Source organism: Protopterus annectens, chromosome 5.part0 (genome assembly GCF_019279795.1).
Source record: "Protopterus annectens isolate FY-2018-M chromosome 5.part0, PAN1.0, whole genome shotgun sequence".
Lineage (NCBI taxonomy): Eukaryota > Metazoa > Chordata > Ceratodontiformes > Protopteridae > Protopterus > Protopterus annectens.
The window spans coordinates 1,182,481,315-1,182,493,599 of record NC_056735.1 but is presented as its reverse complement, the minus strand read 5'-3'; the positions used below and the strand labels follow the sequence as shown (position 1 = coordinate 1,182,493,599).

General features: G+C 36.7%; 1 protein-coding gene across 1 annotated transcript in view; it reads right to left on the bottom strand.

Moving 5' to 3' along the window:
* AGXT (alanine--glyoxylate and serine--pyruvate aminotransferase) overlaps nt 1-12,285 on the bottom strand; it is a 292,507-nt gene that overhangs the window by 215,708 nt on the left and 64,514 nt on the right. The gene's annotated exons all lie outside the window — the stretch shown is intronic.

Below are 12,285 nucleotides of genomic sequence, written 5' to 3'. Positions count from 1 at the left end.
AAATATTCTGTCACTGATAAGACCGATCATACTATATTTGCAAAATCAGTCTCTTTGACTGTGGCTTTTAATAGTAGATGATATAAAAAGTATCAGACTGGATGTTTTTATATAGTCCACCTCTAAATTAAGGGTTCCTATTAGATGACCGAAGATGCATTCTTTCGAATGCATCTTGGTCGAACTTGAAAAGACGAAAAGGCAAAACGACAAAGCAGCATATAAGCAAATTCTTTCCCTAGGAAAGAAAATGCTTGGCCACGTCCATTACTTTGCCATTTTCGTCACTGTAGTGCAATCTCGGAGTTGGTATATTTAAGTGGGTGTGTGTGTGTGGGGGGGGGGGCAAGGTGAAGCCTCCCACTTTATGTTATGTTTTAAGTGTTTTTTTTTTTTCCCTTGGAAAAAAATTGCTGTTCTAAGCATTTGAGTTTGTAAGCTTTCGCTTACATGGGGTCAATAAATCATTGTTCACTTTTCTAAGTGTTCGATGATTTAATATACACCCTAAATTAAGCTAGGATAGGGATGGGGACAACAGAGATATGTTAATATGTACACCTTTCTTTGTCCTCCCCCTGTTTAGTCTTTAAAATTAAAAATTAATTTGAAAGGTTCATGGACCAGCCTCTGATACACCAGTGTCTCAGTTTCTGTGGTGTGAGTGTGTGTGTGTGTGTGTGTGTGTGTGTGTGTGTGTGTGTGTGTGTGTGTGTGTGTGTGTGTGTGTGTGTGTGTGTGTGTGTGCATGCTCACATGGTCAGGCGCTGGCATCAGAAAGATAATCTGATATTATTTTCCCTGGTTTAAATACTTGCTGGTGAGGAAATGTTCTCTTGTGAAAACTTTTATAACATATTGTCCATACAGACGAAATTTATATAATCTTTGATAATTATCTCTTATATTTCACACTGTTTTCTCTACTTTTGTGGTGTTGTTTTCTATTGAATAATTTATATGCAAATTTTTTTGCACATACACAGATTATTAAGTGAAATAATTACTCTGTATAGTAATACTCAGTTATCTGGCATAAACAATACATCCATGTGATCAATAATAAAAACATTTTTGAAATTAAAACAAATTTAGATACCTTTAAGGGCAATAAAGAATTTCAAGTACATCAATAACAGAACATTAGTTTTGAGTAGGGAATGTATGGCTTTTAAGTCTAGTGAAACAAAAGTTTTCTTAAAAGTTTACTAAAAGTAAAGTTTACTTATATATTTGCTCCATTTTTTTTCAGGAAATTATATAGTTTTACAACTTACTGCCTTTATTTCTATTATTTTATAGTAAGGCTGACAAATGCATTGTGGAATGGTGATTGGTTGATTTTTAATTGCTTTAATAATTGTATTTATTAAGTTATACAAGTCTGTATATGTTTGTTGTTTTAGATGTTGAGTCCTTGAAACCACGTTGCTCATAAAGCTATAGTTCATGAGATAATATGCATTGTTCGCCATTTGACTTTTTTTTGTATATTTATTTATATTTTCATTGGTGATATACATGAAGTCCATAGTAAGGCTACTTTGTATGCTCTAAAATTTGTTAAGTTCTGATTTTATTTACAGCCTAACTTGTCACTTGTGTTTCAGTTTAAACTTTAGTCTGAAAGGTGTGTGTGTGTGTGTGTGTGTGTGTGTGTGTGTGTGCCTGTGTGTGGGTCTAGGTGTATAGAATTTCTTTTCTCAGATAAATTCTACATGTGGACTACTTTACGACAAAATTAGAATGCGTTGTGGTCTCCAGACATAAACTGGGAAAAAATAAACATAACAAAAGCACTGCATTAAAGCCTTGAACAAGCAAGAGAGACAAGTAGATAACTTATTGCCAAATATGCAATCATTTATTTACAATCACATTTAGTGCTTTTGACCAACACAGTTAGCAGATTTCATCAGAACAATGCATGCATGCTAAGAAACATTTTTTGTGGTTAAAAAACATCACATGACCCATGTTTCTAAATGCTTATAAAACATCTACCATTTAAAGTAATAAACATTGATTAAAGCCAAACAAAGGCATATACAGCAAAATAAAATAAAGTAAATTCAAGATCTTGAACACAAAATATAATATTTATAAGATAATTCCATTTAAAAGACAACTACTAAAACCATTAATAACTAATAAAATGAATTATAACCACTACACCCATAATTTTAATAAACTGACAATAGAGATAATGCCATTAAGGCCAGGTGGAGACCCAGAATTTAACTTCAATTGCCAGTACAATTCCTGATATTCAATAAGGGTTTCTCACTGGCCCTCTTGGGTCATAAAATCTACTTGTTGCCACACAAAGAAATTAATAATGCAAAATTCACATATCTTCATGTGTCTAAATAGAAAACTGGTGCCCATCTTGTGTGAGATATATGAATGTTTGTATATTCATATTCTAAAAGTGCTTTTAGTTTTTCCCACATAAAAAGCATCACACTTTTGACAACATACTATATATAAGCCTTTTTGATGAACAATTAGAATATTGAGAAGGCTAAATTACTATATTCTGTGTTTTGAAGAAAATTGTTGAAAATTGATAATGCAAGATAATTGAGAACACGTACCACATTTGTACATGCCTGTTTTCATAATATTATACTGATTATCTTTTTCTCTTTCAAGCAACTCCTTAATAGTTTTCTTTCTCTTACAGACATACTGGACCTTTTTCCGAAAGGTTAAATCAGTATCTGTAAGAAAATGCATAGTTGCCCACTGTCTTTAGACAATCTTCTCAATCTGTTTCATAACACTGCTATGCTAAAGGTGAAAATACTTTTTGAATCAATATCACTGGTTCTAGGTGCAATGTTTACATCATTAAAAGGGTTACCTAAAAAGGGTCATATCTCGTTCCCATCCGCTGACTCATTCCGATTTCACCTGTGTCAACATACAAGAGGGATTACCTCTCTCCTTAAAGACAGATGTAATATTATTACATTCCTCTAAAAGCTCAATAAAGCTGGATGTCATATGGACAGCTCTAACTAGTTGCCCTTCAACAATACTCTTTCAGTGGAACAGATGGTGACTAGAATAATACAAGTAAGAATTAGAAAATGTTTCTTTACAAAAATAAAAATTTGATTTAAACTCATTCTTATTGCTGTCCATAGCTAATTCAACATCAAGGTAATTACTATAGGGTGGGAGGTTGGCATAATGGTTAAGGTGTTTGCCTTACAAACACAAGGTGCAGGGTTTGACTCTCACATGGGATAATTGGCGAGGCTTAAAATGGCCCACAAGGGCAGTTAGCCTAGTACTAATCTATGAACCTATGAACCTATAATCCAGGGACTTAGTGTAAGTAAATTTCAAAAAACTAACAGATGCCAAAAAGTTCTATAATTTGTGTTAACTTGTCCATAAAAGACAAACTTAGGAGACTAAACTTGAGAATAAGGAATTATTATGGCAGCTTTGCTTAAGTGTAAGCAACCCATCAGGTTTAAATGCGTATTTTTCTATAAAACTGGTGTTAAAATTGAGAATGAACAAAATAAAATAAAAATGTAGCACAAAGGTTACAACACTGTGAAACAAAAAAAGAAAAAAAATGTAAACCCACGAACTTGATGCTGTCATGGACACCAGTTTTATTACACATTGACACATAGACTAAACACTTTCGCCCTTACCATAAATAGGGTATTATTAGAGTACTCAGTAACTAAAACATTCCATTTAAAGAATGCTTACTAATTAAAATATGGAATACGATTGCTTCATAAGCCAATAAGAATCAGATAGTTGATTCTCTTAACATTTTAAAGAAACAGTAACAAGCATTCATACATTTGAAGAAAATACACATAGACAGGTTTACAACACTTTACATTAAAATGTAAAATCAAAATAAAACAATGCTATAAAAGATATATGATGTCAAATTAAGTTATGCAGACAACAGTTTGCTCTTAAAATGGTTTGTTTGGAGGAGAACATAATTTCTAGCATTTGCCAAAGTTAAACTGAGCATGCCCAGTGATGTACTGCACTTTTACAGGAGAAAAAAATAGCACACTCTCAAGTCTTTACAAATTTCATTTTGTTGAGTGTTTCTTTCTGTGTGTTTCAAGGGGTGCCAGACTATTGTATTGAACGGGATGTAGGAAGTATGGAAAATACATAATGTAGCACCATACGATCACAGTGGCTGAGACGGGTCTGGTCCTGGAGCTTGTAGAACAGATGTCAATAAAAAAACAGAATTTGTGATCTGGGTTGTCATTGGTTTGTTGCTCTGTGTGTGGATGCCTTTCATTTGATTGTGTGAATATGAGCATAAGAAATAAGCTGAAAAAAAGTAGTAAGGAGACATAGAAGGATGGAAGCTGGGCTGCATCATATCTTACGTGAGTGTAACAAGGCACTAGAGACTTAGGCAGGTGACATGAAATCAGATAAGTACAGGATGTATATTTCTCTGCATGTAAACTTTGCATGGAGGATTTGTTGTCTGTAGAAAACTCATTTCACTAACATACGTCACTGAGTTTGACTGTAGGGCTTGTTTTCTCCCCACATGTGCTGCGGATGATGTTTGCATTAGAAATTACGCACATGTGTATAGTACTGCAGTACAGGCACAAATCAGAAAAACTGCATGGGAAAATTAACAAACGGAATCTGAAATAGAAGGGCAAACAGAAAGATACCTCCAGGGTTTCTACCACACCTGACTAGAGCAGTTTGCAAAAAAATAGACATCTAGATAACAACAGTACTAATATAAATTACAACATTTATTGCAGTGGACTGCAAAGGATTGTTAAAAAATGTGTGTGTGTGTGTGTGTGTGTGTGTGTGTGTGTGTGTGTGTGTGTGTGTGTGTGTGTGTGTGTGTGCGTGTGTGTGCGTGTGTGTGCATGTGTGTGTGTGTGTGTGTGTGTGTGTGTGTGTGTGTGTGTGTGTGTATATGAATGCAGTGTCACTGAATCACTGTGACTGGGAAAGTATGTTCCTATAGCACATCTCTTAGTAAGCAATAGATAAAATATTACAATCTATATTGTAAGATTTCTTTGACATATAAGACAGTAAAAACTTGCATTTTTGTAAACTGAAAAATTAAATTAAGCAGAAAAAACAGGGCAGCATTCAAGGAGCTTCAGCAGTCATGAAGTTTACAACTAAATGCCATAATTCTCTGATGTTAAAGGTAAAGGGAACAGTTCGGAATATAATTTAAAGTGTGGTACAAATAAGAGTGCTGATATTAATCCACTTGGCTGGGGTGGGGTGGGAACAGGAATGTTACAGAGTTGGAGAATGATGTTGTTGTTAAGCAGCTTTTTGCTAATCATATGCTACCTTCGAGCCTACTCACAAATAAATCATTCATTTCCAGTTTCTGTTATGGCATTACTGGTCACTGGGTCACCAACATTCCATCCCCAACCTCTATTCTCCTTATTATCCTCATCACCTTCCTCTACTTCTAGGGACAGTACTGCTAGCAGCTCGAACGAGTCTGTCATTGTTCACCGATAAGTAGCATTCGGCAATTCTGCATTAAAAAAGCGATCAAAATGTCTTCATGCAAGGCTTGAGGATTAAACTGAAATGCAGTTAACACCTCAGTCACTGCCAACATCATTTATACCATCTGATAGTGCTGCAATTAATGGGAAAACTGGGGGAACTTCACCCATGCATCTTACTTTGGACAAGTATTATAAAAGATTTCTTTGTTCGGGATTAACAGGGACATGACTTAATTTCTGACCATCTTTAGTAGTCTGCAATCACTTTAGTCATTAAGTTAAAGCCAGAAAAATATTGGAGCAGATTAATTGTACATTTCCAGTTACATTTCCATCATATTATATGATCTGGGAAGTTCCCACTAAGTGCAGCTCTGCAGACTATATGGCACTGCAGATTCTTGATCCACTGAAAGCTACTGCTTGCTATGAATATGCCATGACATCGGGAAAGGTTCTGCAACCATTAGCACCAGAATATGGTGCTTGATACAAAGTCTGACATACTATTCTACAATCACTGGGGGGGGGGTTCACAGAAACATGCCTGTGCTCAGTAATGTCTTACGTCTCATCTCAGTGATCCTAGCCATGTTGCAGGTCCTTTAGTTACAATTCCCTGCAAAAGATGTTAGCAGCACTGTATTACTGGCACATGGAGTGCTATAAACTCTCCTGAATGATGACTGTATTGTGTGCATGTGCAAAAGCAGGACATTACATTCTGTTCTGTTTGCTAGACGTACCTCTCAACCATACCAAATTCCTCGGTATTTACTGGTCTTGAGGGCAAATAATGTTGTGCAACAAATTTCCGAGTGACCCCTTTAATTTCCGATTTTTTTTTACATTTGTTTTAGTTAGGCTGATGTCATCACGCATCACCAGCATATCCAAGGTGGTGCATCATGACACTGGCTTTGTGAGGCAGTACGTGACTTCTGTCTGCCTGTTGGATTCAGATGAGACTTAGATGGGAGTTTCAAACTTTGGATGGTGAAGTTGTAGTAGTTGTGTATCAGTCAGGGCCCAGGGGTCGGTATGTATCCTCTAACAAACTACTCTAGTGGCAACATTTTTTTCCTTTTACGATAGAAGGATCATGTTATTGAAGGTTGGCTCGAGAAGTTGAAGATCACTCGAGGAGTTTTTTTTTGTACGTTTTGGGTGCGTGTGGAGTTAAGGGCAAAATGGGGTTGCGGGATGAACATCTGAATGCAATCTGGGCTGGCATTCATTTTCTAAGTCCCAGGCTCCAGCTGAAAGTGCTTTCTGTTCTTGTTGTGTGGTTACCAGCCCACCGCCAGTGGCTGTGCAGTGAGATCAGGGTTAGTTCTTGGTTGGTGTGCAGTGCTGCTTGTCGTCGTATCCATAGAAATCACATAACTTTTTTATTGTGCCAAAGCAACCCTATTTGTAGACTGGAGTGTGATCTTAACTTTGCTGGGAAGGTTTCTAAAATACCCACACCACCCTACAGCTGCATAGTAAACCTGTACCTTAGAAATATTGACGTCATGAAAACGTAGAAAAATAATAATAAAAGTAATAGTAGAAGAATAGAACTGATGAGACCAGATGCAGGTGCTTACTCTGTACTGGCTGTAAAAAATCTGCCCGTTGGGTATATGAGTGACAGCAGACCTAACCAATTGGCACTAGAGGAGTAGGGGTGTTGTAATCATTGTTAGGAAAACTTTGGAGCCAGAGGGCAGTCTGTGGTAAATTGTTCATGCTGATATTGCATAGACAAAGATAAATTATTGAGTATAATACACTCTTTGACATGTACCTCACTAAGCACCTAAATAACCTTGTGAGACCTTAATGTTTGCTCACCAAAAAGAACTCACATCTCAGTACGCTTAGCTACTTTGATACACTAACATCCCTACTCTCCACTCAGCATCATACAGATTCCTGAAGGGGGAGTTAGAACGACCTAGTATTTTTTGACCTCTTTTACTTAAACAGAACATGTGGTAAAGCAAACAGCTGCTCTAGAGATATAAATCTGCACTAGCACATCAAGACCAGATGGTGAATCGGGTCTCTAACCCTGCATTTTCCTCATTTGTTGAATATGATGCCCTCACCTATTACAGTACTTTTCTAGTAAACTTTCAAACCCGTCTTGATGACTTAATGGGTGATTCCAAATTTTCAAATTTTCACCTCGGATACATTGGAGAATTCCTGGTTTAAGGGAGATGTTGTTGGTTTCCCATCAGCACTAGGTGATAGGGCCAAGCTTCTAGATGGGCTTCTTGGTTATTATCTTGTAAAAACCTAAGAAACTATAAGTATACACACCTGCACATCAGGAAACATGCATTCTTCATTTTTTTGATAAAGTCTATCTCTCTGGGCTCTAAATGCTGAATGCAGTTTGCAAAACAGCAGGTGTATATAACTGAGCTGGCACTACAATGAGATTTTCACTTCACTAACAGTGCAGTCTGATTTGTAAAGAAGAGGTTCTTTTGCGCCAACAATTTATCTATTTTTCCATTATGATGGTAGCAAAGCAGCGAGCTATCACCATAACTAGATGCCACTTAAGATGTATTACCTCGCGCTAACTGACTTTTAAGATTTATAGGCATTAACATAAACAGTAGATAAAAAAACATTAGCAGCATCTAACTTGCCCAACACCTCATATACTGCAAAGACAAGCGTTAACCTCTATATTATCCTTGTTTGTTCAGGAACCCAGAGCTCCTGTGCACAAATAATGTGTTTTGACCTCCTGTGTAGTTTGCCTAACCTGTACTCAAAATGTGCTTTGTACAGACACCACCTCATCTCTGAAGTAATGCTTCTTTATGTAACTTTCTAGTCTGCTCTATTTCAGTCTCATTGTATGCCATCTTGTACCTACAGGATTCTTCTTTTGGAGAATACCACTACAGTACCAAATAGTATAATTAATGTACTAGAATGTTTTTATAATAGCCCCCCTTTCTTTGGTTTCTAGGTATTGATACTAGTGCACATTAGTCTCTGTCACCTCCCATCAGTCTAGTTACAAGGTCAGTATCATCTCTGTGTTATTGAACTTTATTTCATTTTATATTGTGGTGAAGTTGCTTCTAGTACTGGGCACAATATTCCAGCTGGTCCTCATTAGTGACCTGTGTATTGACATTGGCATTCTTTATTTTTGTCTTTCTGTGTCAGTGTGCCATAGTTCCTGCTTGACTCCGAAGAGTGTCCTTGACTCCCAACAGCCCAACAGCCATTTATCACCACATCAGCTTTCACCTTCAATCCTGTGCCAACATCCTATCTAAACCTATTCTTAAACAAACTCAAACTATGCTCTACTTCATCTGATGACCTTCTGGAGAATACTTAGAAATAGCAGCCAATAGCATTGCCTATCCTGTCTCAAGCCTTATTAATTGGTCAAGCCAGGAATCCCACATTCCCTTTCTCTGGAAAAAGTTTCACATTATCTGTCTACAGGAAGGTGATAATACAACCAACATTACTAACTTACGACCTATAGCAATCTTATCCCTCCTCTCCAAAATACTTGAAAAATGTACTCAAAAACAATTGCTAAACTATCTACTGCAGGAATAAGTCCTGTCCTTCACAGAATATGGCTTCTATCCCTCCTATAGTACTAACACTGAACTTCTAACTGATATAGATAGTATCAGTAAAGCTAGAGATAATGGCACCTAGCATCCTCCTTATTTCTAGACTTGTCTAAAGCCTTCAACACAGTTTTTCACAGAAAACTTCTACTGCAAATGTCTTAATTAAGTCTCTCTCAGCTCACCTTTCTATGGTTCAAAAGCTACCTGTCTGATAGGTATCAGTCAGTAAAATGAACTCCACCCTCTCTTCATATCTCACCACCACTGTACTACAAGGCACTATCCATGGACCTTTCCTCTTTAACATTCTTACCAACACCCTCCACACATCAACATGACAGGCATCTCTGTTATTATACACAGATGACTCCACACTCATTTGCATATCTAACAACATGGCACACCTCCAAAAAGTTACTCAAGAAGCTTTAAAAGTCACTGAAATGTGGATTTATAACTCACAACACATGCTCAACCCTATAAAAATACTTTTTTCCCCAAATCTCATGAAAAAAAGAAAATGTACAGTCCTCTCTCTTGATAATGCAATCACTGAAGTCACTTCTCATAGCAAATTATTAGGAATGATAGTGGACAATAATCTTAAATTCAATCTGCAGATACAAAATTCCATAAGAAATACTAATTAAAACATAAGGATGCGTTATAGAGCTAAAAACTTTCTCACCAATGCAACTAAAACTACAAGTTCCATGACTTATCTCCTCCCAACCCTTCTTTATGGTGCTCCCATCCTTACTAACCTTCTGACATCACAAAAAGTCAAAACTTGAACAATGCTATAACAAAGTTGCTAAATATGCAGCAAATACCCCTTCCAGAACCCGCCGCAGTACAAGCACTGAAAAGCCTAAATTGGTTAGAACTATCCCAACAACTAACATATACACAGCTTCTTACCACCTATAAAATTGTCCAGCATTCATCTCCTTATTCAGCACTAAATAGCATTCTACACAACTGTGTTTTCAGTCGGTCATTACAATCCAATGACCAACAACTCCTGTCTGTCTACAAACCTATCAAATCTGCTGGACATTGTTTGCACTTGTAGCATGTTGCTAAGGCTTGGAACTCCTTATCTTTATCCATCAGATCAATACCCTACCTCCCATCCTTCAAAACCATTCTGAAATACTTCCTAGCCAAAGCTACCTCTGTTCTTGCTCAACACCAGGATAAATTGGGTCTATATTAGAACACTGAACATTCAAAATGTTGAGTGTTCTAATATCGAACCCTAGAAATCGAAAATACAAAACATAGAACATTCAGAACAGCAAATTTTTTCCTAAGGAAAACATTTGCTGTTCCAAAACACGTACACACAACACAAGCACACCAAACAAACAACAATCCACACACATACACCTAAACTCTTACACCTAACCCTACACTAAACTATACATATACCACTAACTATCCACTTACCTTAACCCAAACCCTAACCCTAAGGCCCATCACTATCGCACATTCACCTCACCCGCGCCCTAACCCTAACTCACCTACCCCGCCCTAACCCTCACGTCCACACAATCGCACACTTACCTGATCCATGCCCTAACCCTAACTCACCTAACCCGCCCTAACCCACATGTCCACACAATCGCACACTTACCTGATCCCGACCCGTAACTTTCCACCAGACTGCTGAAAATACCGAAGCAACAGAAACAGACAACTGAATTCTTTCCCTAGGAAAAAAATTTGGTTTTCTGTTTCTTCGATATTTTCAGCGGATCGATATTAGAACAATCGACATTTGAATATTCGGTGTTCTAATATAGACCCAATAAATTATATCCCAAAATGTGCACAAATACCTATTCATATCTTACATCTCCTTACTCTCCCTTCTTCAGTCATTTCCTTAATTCTATCAATTTCTCTCCCCTGGCTTTTTCTCTGAATATATCATAAGCCTGCATTTCTTCTCACTTCATGTTGCATTTCCTGTTTGTATTATACTAACTTACCTTTAATTTCTCTATAAACTAAAATGTATCTGAATATTCAATATTAAATGATTGTCATCTAGCGTGTATTTATTCTTGACCAATGCTTTCATATTATGTCTTTTAGGCATGATTGTTTCTTGTATTATTTTTAAAGATTGTAAACTTATTGCTCTTAAAATGTTTTGTAATACTTTGGAGCTTTTTTCCCCAGGCCTCCACAAAAAATAGGCTCCTACCCAGTCAGAATTTCCCATAATCAAATGTCAACAAACAAACAAACAAACAAACAAACAAACAAACAAACAAACAAACAAACAAACACAAACAAAGAAACAAACCAGTAATAAATAATTCAGGACCATACATGGTTAATATGTAGACCAGTTTTGACATTTCACTAGTTAATTGACTTGATGTTTATTATTATGCTGTCATTGTCTTTGCACCATGGCTTGGATGGTGTCTGAAAAAGGTCCTGTACCAGCCCAGACACCCGTCTATGAAATTAAAGAAATACATACAATAATTTGATGTTATTACCCAGATTTCCTGTCTCCTTTATGAACATTGTTTCCTTTTATGATCTCTGATGATGCTAGCTTTTTGCTGTTTCTATTACATATGTTCACTACCCAATAAATCATTATGATCACACAAAAGCATCACATAGAGCTACAAAAAGAAAATAAACTTTGCAATGCATACAAAGATGCAACCTTTGTTTACAAACAAAACACTATTTTTCATTTTAAGCTACACTGTACTGTTTGTTCTGTTGTAACAATGCATGTAACGTATAGGCTCTGCATACTGAGGAGTAGTTGTATTTCTCTAATACCATAGACAAAATGCTCCTATTTGTTGTAAATGCCACCTCAGTTCAGTACAATAAATTGCCCATTGGATGTGCTACACAACCCATTTGCCATGAGAACAAACTACTGCCAATGGGAGTAATCCAGAAGTAAAGGATGAAGGGGAAAGATCTATCTTCTCTTCCTAAGGGAAGCTAACACCTTCCCTGATTTGTTTGCCCTTTCCCAATGGCGCTCAACAGATTTTTCTTTTGATTTCTGTACCTGATACAGTTAACTGTGGTGGCACTGTTGCACTGATGGAGAAATCTCTATTTTTATCTACACTCACCGGTGTTTCACTGGTGTAACAATG